The sequence below is a fragment of the Sciurus vulgaris genome, assembly GCF_902686455.1.
Source record: "Sciurus vulgaris genome assembly, chromosome: 4".
Classification (NCBI taxonomy): Eukaryota; Metazoa; Chordata; class Mammalia; order Rodentia; family Sciuridae; genus Sciurus; species Sciurus vulgaris.
This window is the reverse complement of record NC_136464.1, coordinates 142992665-143007176: the sequence shown is the minus strand read 5'-3', so window position 1 is coordinate 143007176 and position 14512 is coordinate 142992665. Positions and strand designations below refer to the sequence as shown.

At 38.2% G+C, this 14512-nt stretch overlaps 1 pseudogene across 1 annotated transcript; it reads left to right on the top strand.

The window, feature by feature from the left end:
• The first annotated feature begins 3800 nt into the window (after positions 1 to 3800).
• On the top strand, positions 3801 to 5605 carry LOC306659246 (signal transducer CD24-like; annotated as a pseudogene). Its single transcript has one exon. The product of its transcript is annotated as a signal transducer CD24-like (transcript).
• Positions 5606 to 14512: the final 8907 nt, after the last annotated feature.

The window sequence follows — 14512 nt, the reverse complement described above, 5'->3', positions numbered from 1 at the left end:
GATGGTAAAACCAGAGAAACAGGCCCAAACAGGCCTTGCCTCAGCCCACAGCCTAGGTCCCCTTTGGATGACCATTGGTCAACAAGTGGAGGCACCTATGCCCACTAGCAGGGAATATACCCCACCTGAAGGCCACCACTCCTAGAGAGGCAGCTTCCTTGTGGAGCACCGCGCCATCAACTTCCTCCAAGACTTCAGCCTACTGAAGGCTAAGAGGGGATATATATAGAAATCTTCAAGGACATTGTAAGTCAATAGAGGAAATCTGCAATATCTCAGCAGTCCACTGATGCCTGATCAATATGAGAAAACAAGGAAAGAAAATGCCTCAAACAAATCTAGATGTTACATCAATAAAACCCAATGACAGCATGACAGAAGAAATGACAGAAAGGGAGTTCAGAATGTACATAATTAAAGTGATCAGGGAAGCAAACGATGAGATGAAAGAGCAAATGCACACACTGAATGATGAGATGAAAGAGCAAATGCAGGCATTGAATGACCACACCAGTCGACAGTTAAAAGAGCAAATACAGGAAGCAAAAGATCATTTCAATAAAGAGTTAGAGATATTGAAAAAAAAACAAACAGAAATCCTTGACATGAAGGAAACAATAAACCAAATTAAGAACTCCATAGAAAGCATATCCAGTAGGATAGAACACCTGGAAGACAGAACCTCAGACATTGAAGACAAAATATTTAACCTTGAAAACAAAGTTCAGCAAACAGAGAAGATGGTAAGAAATCATGAACAGAATCTACAAGAACTATGGGATATCATGAAAAGGCCAAATTTAAGAATTATTGGGATTGAGGAAGGCTTAGAGAAACAAACCAAAGGAATGAACAATCTATTCAATGAAATAATATCAGAAAATTTTCCAAATCTGAAGAATGAAATGGAAAACCAAGTACAAGAGGCTTATAGGACTCCAAATACACAAAATTACAACAGACCCACACCAAGGCACATTATAATGAAAATACCTAACATACAAAATAAAGACAGAATTTTAAAGGCTGTGAGAGAAAAGAACCAAATTACATTCAGGGGGAAACCAATACGGATATCAGCAGATTTTTCAATCCAGACCCTAAAAGCTAAAAGGGCCTGGAACAACATTTTTCAAGCCCTGAAGTAAAATGGATGCCAACCAAGAATCTTATACCCAGCAAAACTTACCTTCAAATTTGACGATGAAATAAAATCCTTCCATGATAAACAAAAGCTAAAGGAATTTACAAAAAGAAAGCCAGCATTAGAGAACATTCTCAGCAAAATATTCCATGAGGAAGAGATGAAAAACAAAGAAATAAATCAGCAAAGGGAGGAATTATCCTAAAGGAATTGTCAAATAAAGGAGGAAGTAAGTAGTGTCAAATAAATAAATAAAATTTTAAAAATGAACCATATGACCAGGAAACCAAATCATATCTCAATAATAACCCTGAATGTTAATGGCCTGAATTCATCAATCAAAAGACATAGACTGGCAGATTGGATTAAAAAGAAGGATCCAACAATATGTTGCCTACAAGAGACTCACCTCATAGAAAAAGATACCCATAGACTAAAGGTGAAAGGATGGGGAAAAACATACCATGCACATGGACTCAGCAAAAAAGCTGGAGTATCCATCCTCATTTCAAATAATGTGGACTTCAAACCAAAGTTAGTCAGAAGGGATAAAGAAGGCCATTTCATACTGCTGAAGGGAAGCATAAATCAGCAAGATATAACAATCATAAACATCTATGCCCCAAACAGTGGCTCATCCATGTATGTCAAACAAATCCTTCTCAATTTCAGAAACCAAATAGACCATAACACAATAATACTAGGTGATTTTAATACGCCTCTCTCATCACTGGACAGATCTTCCAGACAAAAATTGAACAAAGAAACCATAGATCTCAATAACACAATCAATAATTTAGACTTAACGGACATTTATAGAATATACCATCCAACCAAGAACGAATACACTTTCTTCTCAGCAGTACATGGATCCTTCTCTAAAATAGACCATATATTATGCCATAAGCTAATGTTAGCAAATACAAGAAGATAGAGACACTACCTTGTATTCTATCAGATTATAATGGATTGAAGTTAGAAATAAATGAAAGAGTAAAACACAGAAACTATTCCAACATCTGGAGATTAAACACTATGCTATTATATGATGAATGGATAACAGAAGATATTAGGAAGGAAATTAAAAAATTCTTAGAGGTAAATGAGAACAAAGAAACATCATATCAAAATCTCTGGGACACTATGAAAGCAGTACTTAGAGGGAAATTTATTTCATGGAGCGCATTTAATAAAAGAAGTAAAACTCAACAAATAAACGACCTAACACTACAGCTCAAAGCCCTAGAAAAAGAAGAACAGAACAGCCAAAAGTAGTAGAAGACAGGAAATAGTTAAACTCAGACCTGAAATCAATGAAATTGAAACAAAAGAAACAATACAAAAAATTGACAAAATAAATAGTTGGTTCTTTGAAAAAATAAACAAAATTGATAAACCTTTAGCCACACTAACAAAGAGAAGACGAGAGAAAACCCAATCACTAAAATTCGGAATGAACAAGGAAATATCACAACAGACACGATTGAAATACAAAACATAATTAGAAGCTATTTTGAAAATCTATACTCCAACAAAATAGAAAATTTCGAAGACATCAACAGGTTTCTAGAGACTTGTGAATTGCCTAAACTGAACGAGGAGGACATACACAATTTAAATAGACCAATTTCAAGTACTGAAATAAAAGAAGTCATCAAAAGCCTACCAACAAAGAAAAGTCCGGGACCAGATGGGTTCTCAGCCAAGTTCTACAAAACCTTTAAAGAAGAGCTCATTCCAATACTTCTCAAAGTATTCCATAAAATAGAAGAGGAGGGAACCCTCCCAAACTCATTCTATGAAGCCTGGAACAACATATTTCAAGCTCTGAAAGAACATGGTTGCCAACCAAGAATCCTATACCCACCAAAACTAACCTTCACATTTGAAGATGAAATAAAATCCTTCCATGATAAACAAAAGTTAAAAGAATTTACAAATAGAAAGCCTGCGCTACAGAATGTTCTCAACAAAATATTCCATGAGGAGGAAATGAAAAACAACGATGTAGGTCAGCAAAGGGAGGAACTACCTTGGAGAAAAACCCACTCAAAGGAGAAACCAAGCCAAGTTAAAAACTGAAAATAAGCCAAATGACTGGGAATACAAATCATACCTCCATAATAACCCTGAATGTTAATGGCCTAAACTCATCAATCAAAAGACATAAACTGACAGAATGCATTAAAAAGAAAGACCCAACAATATGCTGCCTGCAAGAGACTCATCTCATAGAAAAAGACATCCACAGACTAAAGGTGAAAGGATGGGAAAAAGACCTACTACACACATGGACTCAGTAAAAAAGCGGGGGTTTCCATCCTTATATCAGATAAAGTGGATTTCAAGCCAAAGTTAGTCAGAAGGGATAAAGAAGGACATTTCATACTGCTTAAGGAACCATAAATCAGGAATACATAACAATAGTAAATATTTATGCCCCAAACAACGGTGCTTCCCTCTACATCAAAAAAATCCTTCTCAATTTCAGGAATCAAATAGACCACAACACAATAATTCTGGGTGATTTTAACACACCGCTGTCACCACTAGATAGATCTTCCAAACAAAAAACAACCAAAGAAACCACAGAACTCAATAACACAATCAATAACCTAGATTTAAAAGACATATATAGGACCTTGCCTGCGCCCTCCCGGAGCCGTCCCATCTCCACGCATCTAGCATCCTGTGAGACACGCTGCGCACCGAGGGAGCGGACATGGACAGAGCCATGGTGGCCAGGCTGGGGCTGGGGCTGCTGCTTCTGGCACTGCTCCTACCCACGCAGATTTATTCAAACCAAACAGCTGTTGTAACACTTTCAAGTAACTCCTCACAGAGTACCTCTGCTGCCCCCAATTCAACTCATGCTACACCCAAGGCAGGTGGCAGGCCCTGCAGTCAACAGCCAGTCTCCTTGTGATCTTGCTGTCTCTTCTACATCTCTACTGTTAGAGACTCAGGCCAAGAAACGTCTCTACTTCCCCCTCTTCTAAACCCAATCAGAATGGCGACCAGAAGTCCAGTGTGTCAAGGAAGAAGCAGGTCTGCATTAAATCTACCAATTCCACACCTGATTTTATTGGCACAGAAAACGTTGAGAATTCCAAATTGATTGAAGGACATGTGAAGGGTTTCACAGGTGATGAATGCCGATATTAAATCTGCTGGAGCTTCATGTACAAGATAAAAAGAGATAACATCCAAAATTGGGACATGATTTCCTTGAATGAGGCATAAGAAATATGGACACTTAAAACTCTACCTTGAAAACAAGAATAGATTTTATCTAGAGATAAAGGATGGAATGTGGAGTGGAGATTTCAGTTTTTGTTTGGTTCATGAAATCTATAAGGCCATAAAACAGTTAGGTAATATAAAAAAGCTTCCATGATTCTATTTACATGTACATTAGAAGGAACTTCCAGGTGTTACTGTAAATCCTCAATGTATTGTTTCAGCAGTACTAATTTAATGCTGATATATTCTAGATAAAGTTTCACATTGTTAAGCTATTTCTATTCCCTTGGGAACTGAACTCCTTCCTCTGTGGTTTTTGGATTTGACATTTTGTTTAATCTTTTATGTTTGAATTGACATGTGCTAGGGCAATGATTGGAATCCACCCCAAATCTGTGCATCACAAGTAAATCTTGCTTATCCTCTCAAAGTCAAATGGTAGACATCTCCCATCTCCTGTTTTCATTCAATAAGAGTGCCAGATTCCTTTAGCTAAACTGATTCCAAAGAGTAAAATTGCATTGACCTCAACTAATTTCAAAGTTCTGTTTTTATTTCTGCATTTGTTGATTACTTTTCACAATTTACAACTGGTCAGTTTTGAAGGTAAAATGGTAAATCTTGAAATTAGAAAGGTAACTATGTGAAGAAGCCAAAACTATAAATCAAGCACTTGGGAAGTGAAGACTGGAAGCTAGCTTGCATATTAAATTCACAAAAACTTTTATACTTTTTCTGTAAATACTTTTTTTAAAACAATGGATCAGATTAGCCACATTTGGAACACTTTCTGTTATCAGTCAATATTTTTAGGTAGTTAGAACCTGATCCTAAGCCTAAAAGTGGTCTTGATCCTCTAAATCTTTTACAACTGCCTTGATACACAGAAACTTTTCAAAAAATAGACAGTCCCTGAAATCTTTTGTTCGCATGGTCACACACTGATGCTTACCTGTTCCAGTATCTAATATGGCCATAGTAGTCTTGATAACCCAAAAATCATTTTTTTCTCATCTTTAGAAACCTACATGGGAACAACCAGATCAAACAGATCTGAAGCTACTGTGTGTGTGAATGAACATGCCCCTTTGCATCATACCTGAATGCTGTACATCTATTTGGATTGTATATGGTGTTTGTGTATTTATGCTTTGATTCATAGTAACTTCTCATGTTATGGAATTGATTTGCATTGAACACAAACTGTAAATAAAAATAAATGGCTGAAAGAGCAAAAAAAAAAAAAAAAAGACATATATAGAATATTCCATCCATCAACAAGCTAACTAACTTTCTTCTCAGCAGCACATGGAACCTTCCCAAAAATAGACCTTATGTTATGCCACAAAGCAGCCCTTAGGAAATGCAAAAAAATTGAGATACTCCCTTGGGTTCTATCAGATCATAATGAACTGAGAGTAGAAATCAACGACAAAATAAAAAACAGAAATTACTCCAACACCTGGAGACTAAATAATATGCTATTGAACGAAACATGGATAATAGAAAACATCAGGAAGGAGATAAAAAAAATTCTTAGAGGTCAATGAGAATGATGATACAACATATCAAAATCTCTGAAACACTATGAAAGCGGTACTAAGAGGAAAATTCATTACATGGAGCGCATTTCAGAAAAGAATGAAAAGTCAACAACTAAATGACCTAACATTACAGCTCAAAGCCCTAGAGAAAGCACAGAAAAACAGCAAAAGTAGTAGAAGACAGGAAATAATTAAAATCAGAGCTGAAATCAATGAAATTGAAAGAAAAGAAACTATTCAAAAAATTTACATAACAAAAAGTTGGTTCTTTGAGAAAGCAAACAAAATAGACAAACCCTTAGCCACACTAACAAAGAGAAGGATGTTCATATGTTCAAAGTATGTTCATAACTTTGAAAATCTGTATTCCAACAAAATAGAAACTACCGAAGACATTGACAAATTTCTAGAGACATATGCTCCTCCCAAACTGAACCAGGAGGACATACACAATTTAAACAGATCAATATCAAGCAATGAAATAGAAGAAGCCATTAAAAACCTACCATCCAAGAAAAGCCCAGGACCAGATGGATTCTCAGCCGAGTTCTACAAGACCTTCAAGGAAGATCTCATTCCAATACTTCTCAAAGTATTCCAGGAAATAGAAAAAGAGGATACCCTACCAAACTCATTCTATGAAGCTAATATCACCCTCAAACCCAAACAAGGAAAAGACACATCAAGGAAAGAAAATTTTAGACCAATATCCTTGATGAATATAGATGTAAAGATCCTTAACAAAATATTGGCAAACCGTATCCAAAAACATATTAAGAAAATCATGCACCACGATCAAGCGGGGTTCATCCCTGGAATGCAAGGATGGTTTAACATCCGTAAATCAATAAATGTAATCCATCATGTCAATAGATTTAAGAATAAGAATCACATGATTATTTCAATTGACGCAGAAAAGGCGTTCGACAAAATACAACACCCCTTCATACTCAAAACACTGGAAAAAATAGGGATAGTAGGAACATACCTGAACATTGTAAAGGTTATTTATGCTAAGCCCATGGCCAACATCATTCTCAATGGAGAAAAACTGAAACCATTCCCTTTAAAAAGAGGAAGAAGACAGGGATGTCCTCTTTCACTATTTCTATTCAACATCGTCCTTGACGCTTCAGCCAGAGCAATTAGACAAACTAAAGAAATTAAAGGGATACAAATAGGAAAAGAGATACTTAAGCTGTCACTATTTGCTGATGACATGATTCTATATTTAGAGGATCCAAAAACCTCCTCCAGAAAACTTCTAGACCTCATCAATGAATTCAGCAAAATAGCAGGCTATAAAATCAACACGCATAAATCTAAAGCATTTTTATATGCAAGTGACAAAACAGCTGAAAGGGAAATGAGGAAAATAACTCCATTTGCAATAGCCTCAAAAAAAATAAAATACCTGGGAATCAATCTAACCAAAGAGGTAAAAGATCTCTACAATGAAAACTACAAAACACTGAAGAAAGAAATTAAGGAAGACCGTAGAAGATGGAAAGATCTCCCATGTTCTTGGATAGGCAGAATTTATATTGTCAAAATGGCCATACTACCAAAAGTGCTACACAGATTCAATGCAATTCCAATTAAAATCCCAATGACGTACCTTACAAAAATAGAGCAAGCAAGCATGAAATTCATCTGGAAGAATAAGAAACCCAGACTAGCTAAAGCAATCCTTAGCAGGAAGAGTGATACAGGAGGTATCGCAATACCAGAACTTCAACTATACTACAAAGCAATAGTAACAAAAACGGCATGGTATTGGCACCAAAATAGACAGGTTCAATGGTACAGAATAGAGGAATGGACACAAACCCAAATAAATACAACTTTCTCATACTAGACAAAGGTGCCAAAAATATGCAATGGAGAAAAGATAGCCTCTTCAACAAATGGTGCTGGGAAAACTGGAAGTCCATATGCAACAGAATGAAACTAAACCCCTGTCTCTCACCCTGCACTAAAAGCAACTCAAAATAGATCAAGGACCTCGAAATCAGACCAGAGACCCTGCATCTTATAGAAGAAAAAGTAGGTCCAATTCTTCACCTTGTTGGCTTAGGATCAGACTTCCTTAACATGACTCCCATAGCACAAGAAATAAAAGCAAGAATCAATCAATAACTGGGATAGATTCAAACTAAATAGCTTTCTCTCAGCAAAGGAAACTATCAGCAATGTGAAGAGAGAACCTACAGATTGGGAGAAAATCTTTGCCACTCATACTTTAGATAGAGCACTAATTTCCAGAATATATAAAGAACTCAAAAACCTCTACACCAAGAATACAAATAACACAATCAACAAATGGACTAATGATATGAACAGACACTTCACAGAAGATCTACAAGCAATCAACAAATATATGAAAAAATCTTCAACATCTCTAGTAATAAGAGAAATGCAAATCAAAACTACACTAAGATTTCATCTCACCCCAATTAGAATGGCAATTATCAAGAATACAAGCAACAATAGGTGTTGGAGAGGATGTGGGGAAAAAGGTACACTCATACATTGCTGGTGGGGCTGCAAATTAGTGCAGCCACTCTGGAAAGCAGTGTGGAGATTCCTCAGAAAGCTTGGAATGGAACCACCATTTCACCCAGTTATCCCACTCCTCGGCCTATACCCAAAGGACTTAAAATCAGCATACTACAGAGATACAGCCACATCAATGTTCATAGCTGCTCAATTCACAGTAGCCAGATTGTGGAACCAACCTAGATGTCCCTTGATTGATGAATGGATAAAGAAACTGTGATATATATATATATATATATATATATATATATATATATATATATACACAATGTATATATTGTGTATATATACACAATATATATATATACATACACACAATGGAATATTACTCAGCAAAAAAGAATAATAAAATTATGGCATTTGCAGGCAAATGGATGAAATTGGAGAATATCATGCTAAGTGAGATAAGCTAATCTCAATACACCAAAGGACAAATGATCTCGCTGATAAGCGGATGATGACACATAATCCGGGATGGGAGGGGGGCAATAATGGAGAAAGGAGGGACTGTGTAGAAGGATAAGAGGGGTGGGAGGGATGGGGGAAGGGAAAAAATAACAGAATGAATCAAACATCATTACCCTATGTAGATGTATGATTACACAAATGGTATGCTGTTACTCCATGTACAAACAGAAACAACATGTATCCCATTTGTTTACAATAAAAAAAATTAAAAAAATAAAAAGAAACTACAAAAAAAAATATTCACAAGCAAAATCTATATGGGACAAGGGGTATACCAGGAATTGAACTAGGGGTGTTTAACCACTGAGCCATATCCTCAGCCCTTTTTGAATTTTATTTACAGACATGTTCTCACTGACTTGCTTAGGGCCTTGCTAAGTGGCTGAGACTGGCTTTGAACTCCCAATTGTCCTGCTTCAGACTCGAGCCACTAGGGTTACAGGCATGCACCACCATGGCTGGCAATCAATATTTTTAATGGAGGGTATATTCAATCTAAAAAATCAAAAAACTCCATTGAAGTGAAGTTAATGTACATAGTGTTATTTAACCACATTATTATAGGTCATCTATGGCTTATACCTCATCACCCAGAGACATACATCTACCCCCTGGTAGTCAACAGACGACCCGAGTTGAACTTGTTATCATACAAAACCCTGCATTGGTGGTGGCCCCACAGCTGACATGACTCATCAAGCTGAGGTTTTCCAGCTGAGCAGACCCTGCCTCCAAGCCTCTGCCAAGCACTCCGGCATCCTCCACGGATCAGACTTTGAAATGAAACCTATTGGCTATGCCTCACCAGGGTGGAGATTTCCAGATTGAAATCAGAACAGCACTGCCTAAGGGATTAAGACTGGGTGTTCAAAAGAGGCAGAAGAAGAAAGCATTCACCTTTTCTATGTCAGCAGGCAGCACAAATGGCTCTGGTGAGAAGGAATCCAAGAAATGGCTCCTCCCCTGATTTGAACAGCACCTGCAATACAGCAAGTCATTGGAAATGGAGAAGAGGAATTTTAAAGATTAAGAAATCAAAACAATTGTAGGGCTTAGGTTTTAAGTCCTGTGAATACAAATAAATGAATAAGTTAATTAATTAATTAAATATACCTGGTACAATTCTAGAATAAATGAGGGCAGCAGCAGAAGGACCCTTGTGGTGGGAGTTCTTGCAGGTTTTACCTTAATGGAGGAACTGGAGGAACTGGAGGAACTGGGAGGAATCCCCAGAGAGAGTGCAGGAGAGCCACTGGAGTGGAGAACCATGAGACAAAGAGGGTAGAAAGAGGAGAGGAGCCATGAGGTGGGAAAGGCAGAGGAAACATTCCAGAAGCACACTACTAGAATTGCAGGTTCACCCCAAACTTCCTTTTAAATACACAAAACCATCTGAAAAAGACCAGCATTGCTTCTCTAAAATGGTCTTCCTCCGGTTACAACTGAGAAGAAAGTGCAGAAGGTACCTCCTGCTGAATCGTCCATTCTGCACCCTTAGCCCCTCCACTCCTGGCAGTGACCAGCCTCAAACAAGCACATTTCTGCCATGTGCTTTCTTACTGCGGCACTGAAGGCAAACATTTCTGTGACAGCCACAAGAGTGAGTGTCCCAACCTGCTAAATGAGAACAAAATGCTGCTAATCATGCACTTCAGGATGACAACCAGAGGCAAGAGGGATCACTCAAGTGCCTTTCTTCCTGTTCAAGAAAGAGGCTGATGCAAGGAAAACTGGGGCTTTGAGCTGTAAAAGGCCATCTGGTGAATTTTTGGTGAAGGACTAGCTAAGTGAATGTTGTAGGATTTGAGAGCTCTGAGGTATCTGTGGCACTGTAATCAGAAAGCAGCTATTGGGAAAACAAAACTTTTAAAATAAACAGTGGAGGCTAACAGGGCACCATGATGCACACCTATCATCCCAGTGACTCAGGAGGCTGAGTGAGGAGGATCACAAGTAAAATGCCAGCCTCAGCAAGATGCAAGGCTCTAATTAGCTTAGGAAAACCAAGTCTCAAAATAAAGAAAAAAAGAGCTGGGGATATGTCTCAGTGGTTGAGTGCACTTGAGTTTTTTACGCAGTAGAAAAAACAAAAGAACAGGAAGCTGGCAGAATTTGGCCCAAAGGCCATAACTACAGACCCCAAGTACAGAAGAACAAAGAGAAGAATCAGACAGAGTGGATTCCAGTTCCAGCTCTCTGTTCACTAGCTGTGCCTCAGCCATGCATTTGCTCATCCCTTAAATTGGGATTATCACCTATTAGAACATTAAGGAGAAAGGGAATGAGAAGGTGTTTATAAATGTGCAGATCTTGTGCAGATAAGAAGAACCAGGGGATTGATTCCTACAGCCTCAGGAAATGCTTTCAGGCTCAGGTATTTCCTGGAAAATGAAAGCTCCCTGGCTGCCATTTGAGATGCCCTGGTCCTAGGAATATCCACGTCCTGGTGGCCGATGCCTGTTTTCCTCCTTGCTGCCCAGAACTAAATGAATCGCACCATCAGGACTTCTCTTTCATTCCAGGGAATAATGTGTTTATCAAGGTTGAGAGACTCTCCAAGCACTGAATGGTTTTCAGAGTCACTGAGAAGGGTTGCTGGGAGCCCCTGTATACGGATGAAAGGGGTTAAGCATCTGCATTTTTCTCAGGAGGAAGACAAGACTACAGGATGATTTCAACTTCCACAACTGCTTCCTGTAGAGGGGTACAACAAAGTGGTTTGGGAAAGGGGTATTCTAGACCCTACAGATCTTCTTCTATCAGTGACATTTTATAATTGTCACTGTGATGGTTTTGGGGGGACAGGGCTTGCCTCCATGAGACACCCTAACAGCAGACTAATCTCTTACTTAGCAACTCCTAAATCTTCAAGTCACTCTGTCCTGAGTACTATCCAGGCAGGTATACGCAAGATAGAAAAAAGACCTATAATGAGAGTCATGTTGCTCAAATTTGGTTTTCACCTCAAAACTAAATATAGAAAGACCGTCCAAAATCTATTCTTAAGTTATGAGTAAAGTGTTAAAGACTGTCATCATCTTTGATTTTTTTCAACATTTCCAATAGAAAAAATGAACCCAACTTTTCAGTAAGGAAGAAGAAGGGTACCTGATAGGAAGAAATATACAAAAATACAAATGATGCTTCATGTTCAGTAGCATCTTGTGTGTGACTTGAAGTCATCCACAGCAATAATAACTATTTAGATCACAGGAATTGTCAAAAACCACCAGATTTCACCCACCCATCCTCCTGGATCGGACTATAAAATGTTTACCAGCACACCACAGGATAAGCCCCATCTCAATCTACTTAAAAATGTAGAAAATAGGCAAATAAATGAAGATCTGTTGAGAAAAGATGCACATTGACCAAGAAAAAGATTACTGACAATATTTAATCAACATAAGAAAAGGGATGCTGTAGGAGAATTTCCCAAACTATTAAACTCACTAAATGGTAAGAACTTCCTAGGTTTCATAGTTCAGTGCCTAAAATTAATTTTAATGAACGTTTCTTTTATTTTTACTTTGATGAATATTTCCATCCTGACCAAATGACACCTATTCTATAAAACCACTGATGTAATCATGATGTTTATGTTGGCAGGACATTGTTACCACTAGATATCAGCTCACCTTGACCACAGAAAAACTACCTTGATAAAAATGAATACCCTATTTCACTGGTCATTTGGAAGCCTAGACAAATAAATAATACAATGATAATAATCAGTCTTCAAAACTGTTGTGTGGGGTAAAAAGCTAAACGAGGATTTGTAGGTATATAGCTCTTTATATACGTTTATATGTGTTTGTATGTAAGATTTCATATGTTGTGCACACAGTTTGAACAGTAAGGTGTTAGAAACAAAATTTCATCAAATAATAAAAAGGATATCATAAAGGATAAAAACAAGGTTAAGTCACATGTCAAAAAATTACTTTTTAAAATATTTTCAACTAAGGAGAGTTAAACCAGTGAGAACAGCAAGATATTTGCATAAAAAGCAGACACGTAGACAAACAGGACAGAATAGAAGGCCTAGAAGTAAACCAAAAAAATCAATCATCAGCTCATTTTCAACTAAAGTGCTAAGAACATGCCGTGCAGAGAGAACAGTCTTTTCAGTAAATGTTGCTGGGAAAACCAGGGAATTCATATGTAGAAGAGTGAAACTACTCCTATCTCTCACCATTTTTTAAAATTAATTCCAAATGAATTAAAGACTAAATGTAAGACCTGAAATTATGAATCTACTAGATGAAAACAGCAGAAATGCTTCAGCACCTGGGAGTGGGCAAAAATTTTCTGAACAAGAACCTGAAAAGCACTGGAAACAAAAACTAAAAATAGACAATTGGGTTGCAACAAACTCAAAAGCTTCTGCAGAGAAAAATAAAAAATGAGCAGAGTGAAGAACCAGCCTAAAACAATGGAAGAAAACATGCAAACTCTACTTCTGGAAAAGGGCTAACGTCCAGGATCTATAAGGAATTCCCAGAGATCAAAGGCAAAAATCCAACCCAATTAAAAGTGGGCAGTAGACCTAAATAGACATTTCTCAAAATAAGACAAATAGACAACAAGTACATGGAAAAAATGTTCCACATCACTAATCATGAGAAAATATCCATCAAATCCACAATGAGACGTCACCTCACTCTAGTACGAATGGCTAGAATCAAGACAGCAGCAAGTGCCAACAAGGATGTGGAGTGAAGGGGACCTTCCACACTGTTGGTGGGATTGGCTGGTGAGCTCGGTCGTCATGGAAACAGTATGGAGGTTCCTCAAACTTCAAAACCAGAACTCCCACATGATCCAGCCATCCCCCTACTGGGTGTGTATCCAAAGGAAATGACATTTGTGTGTCACAGTGACCTCTGCACCCCCATGACTGTTGCAGCACTATTCACAACAACCAAGATAGGGAAACAATCTAAGTATCCATCAGCTGATAAATGGATAAGAAAATGTGGTAAATTGACACAATGGAATACCATTCAGCCATAAAAAGGATGAAATCCTGGCATTTTTGACTGCACTGATGAAACTAGGGATTAGGTGAAGCCAGATGCAAGAAGACAAGTACTGCATGACCTCACAGATATGTGGAATCTAGAACAGTTAATCTCATACAAGTTGAAAGTAAAATGGTGCTCCAACACACAAGCAGCTTCTGGGACCAGGGCTGGGCAGCCAGAGACCTCTCCAGGCAGCCTTGCCCCCATCCAGCTGCAGGCTTTTTCTACGGGGCGATCCAAGATGGCAGACTAGAGGGTGACTGCATCTCCAGTCGCTCCAGAACCCAGGATTCAAGAAGGGGAGGCATTGAGAGACTCAGACTAAAATAGAACCATGGGGTGAGTCTCCTCCACCCAGTGAAGCTCAGCTGGGCGGCAGGCCCGGATTGGAGCGGCTTATTAGAGTAGGAAAGGGCAGATAGAGTCTCCCCCAGGCAGCTCTGTGCACTCTGGCGGTGAGCTACTCCCACAGGGACAGAATCTCCAGCCTCGCGGAGCAGGGCCCCCAGTGAGAGCCTTTCTGCACA